Raw genomic sequence first — 2,385 nt, 5'->3', positions numbered from 1 at the left:
TCTCTCTCTCTCTCTCTCTCTCTCTCTCCTTCTCAAGTGCTGGGACACAGGCATGTGTCACCACTGCCCAGCCAGCAAGCCCTCTGTTAAATGCTTTCTTTTGTAAGAGTTGCCTTTGTCATGATGTCTCTTCAAGGGCATAAAGCAGTAACTAAGACACCTACCACTCCTGTGCTGAGCTGACGGTTGCTTTCTTCATCTTTCTGATTCTCCAGGCATATCTCACATTGTGGAAAGTCAACCAGAACCATCTGATCCAGATGAGGGGATCAGATCCCCTAGAACGGGAGAGAGGAATGGATGTTTGGGTGTGGCTCAAGCCTGGATCCCCTGCAAAAGCAGCAAGCGCTCTTAACTGACGAGCCATTGCTCCAGCCCCTTTGATGCCTCGTTTGCAGAACAGTTACATCTCATATGAAACAAATTTCATCCAGGGATATGCCCTTAGAAATAAGAGAAAAAGTTACCTCATACATTGTTTCTATTAGACCTCTCAGGAGATTGATTGTATGTCCCAGCCTCTAGCAAGTGGACTCCAGAGCCATGGATTGAAGTTATCAGGATCTGGCTATAAATACCCTAAATATATTGAGACTTGGTTATAAATCATTCCTTAGTGTTTTTCAAGCTCTCCTGTCTTTAGTACTGAAATGATAAAGTCAGAGAGAGCAACGAATGGAGCCTATGTCACCAGAGGCTTCCTCTGAATAATAGCCTGACTTGCCTAAATAAAAGTCCCATAGTGTGCGAAAGAACAAATGTTAGAGGACAAGTAATTTTCCTTCCATTGCAGTGAAGGCACATGTGGAGGATGAGAACAGAAGAGCTTGGTGGATTGCTAAAGGCAGGCTAGAGGGGTTAGTCAACCGAAGGGGAAGAATTGAGAAAATCAGAACACTTGAAATTCTACAAGCCCTATGCAAGCACCTGCATCAAAGAGATGTTTGTTAAAGGATGCTGACCTAGAACATAGCTTTGATACTTGCTCATCCTTGAAAATATTTCAGGATACAAGTGATACACGGTCCGGGTATTGTACAAGCTTATGAAAACATACAAAAGACACATAAGTGGCCCTTAAAAGAGGGATGGGGAATCAGTCTGCCCAAGGTGAAAAGTCCAGATACACTGCTGTGAAATTCTTGGGAGCGATAGGCACATGTATAGCCAAGACCTACTCATCTTACATGCATGCTCTGGTGGGGCCCGAGCTGTCTTAAGCTTAGCCTCTGTTAGACACAACCCAAAGCCAAGGGACTAAGGGATGCTTTCCATCTCTTTCCATACCTGGTACCCTGATGGTGTTAATAATGGTATCATCAGGAATGGGTAGGTGCAGCAATAGATGTGACCCCACTGTGCTGGAGACAGAGGAAGCATCCAGTGGTTTAAGTTAAGAGCAATGTGATGTTGAGTATATCAGCTGAGCACCAGGCCAGGCTGCAGAGAAGCTTGGCCAACACGCCGTCTCATGTGTTTCTCTTGGCTTTGGTTTGATTTTTGTTAGCTTTTGCATTTTGTTTTTAACATTGTTGTCTTACTGGTTGTGTGTTTTGACTTTCATTTTTTTTTTTTTCTTGTTTTATTGAGAAAGAAGGAACATGAACTAAGGTTAGAAGGATCTGAGAGGAGTTGGGGGAAGGAAAAGACATGATCAAAATAAAGTATGGGGGAAAATACTGTGATAGTAATAGTGCGTGCAGCTTGGCCTGAGCTGACTTGTACTGACAGTTGGGCTGGATTCAGAGGCCTGATTTAGGGATGAACCCATTGGAAAAGGTGAGTTAGCAGGTGATAGGTTATCCGCTGAGGGACAAGGGACAACAGATTTGTAAGGAAGCACACATAATAAGAATTTAATGGAAATAGACCCCCTTGGGGCAGCCCATAAACTCATTATGTGGAATGGAGCCAAACATCTTAAATGCTGTATGCTGCAGATCTCTGAAGTGTTGGACATCTCAGTATAGGTGATACCTATCTCAGTATAGTATCTCAGTAACTGGACAAATGTTACTTGATGCTAGCTATTTCTGTTTAACTTTGAAAACATAAGGAGGCTAAATAAAGCTTATTTCTGTAATTAACTAACTAGTACCCCGTAAGAGTACAAGAAAGATTATTTATAGGTGACTAACTACTAACTTGCTTTTCTAATCACCCTGAACAGTTTGCAATAGTAGCTTTCTAGTTCTAGTAGACTAGAACTGTACATTGTATTTCAAAATGAGTTGTATATGTAAAATACATTAAGCAAGAGTTGAACAAAGCCGGGCGTGGTGGCGCACGCCTTTAATCCCAGCACTCCGGGAGGCAGAGGCAGGCGGATTTCTGAGTTCGAGGCCAGCCTGGTCTACAAAGTGAGCTCCAGGACAGCCAGGGCTA

This window comes from Mus caroli, chromosome 14 (assembly GCF_900094665.2).
Source record: "Mus caroli chromosome 14, CAROLI_EIJ_v1.1, whole genome shotgun sequence".
NCBI lineage: Eukaryota > Metazoa > Chordata > Mammalia > Rodentia > Muridae > Mus > Mus caroli.
The sequence above is the reverse complement of the archived record's forward strand: the minus strand, read 5'-3'. Positions refer to the sequence as shown.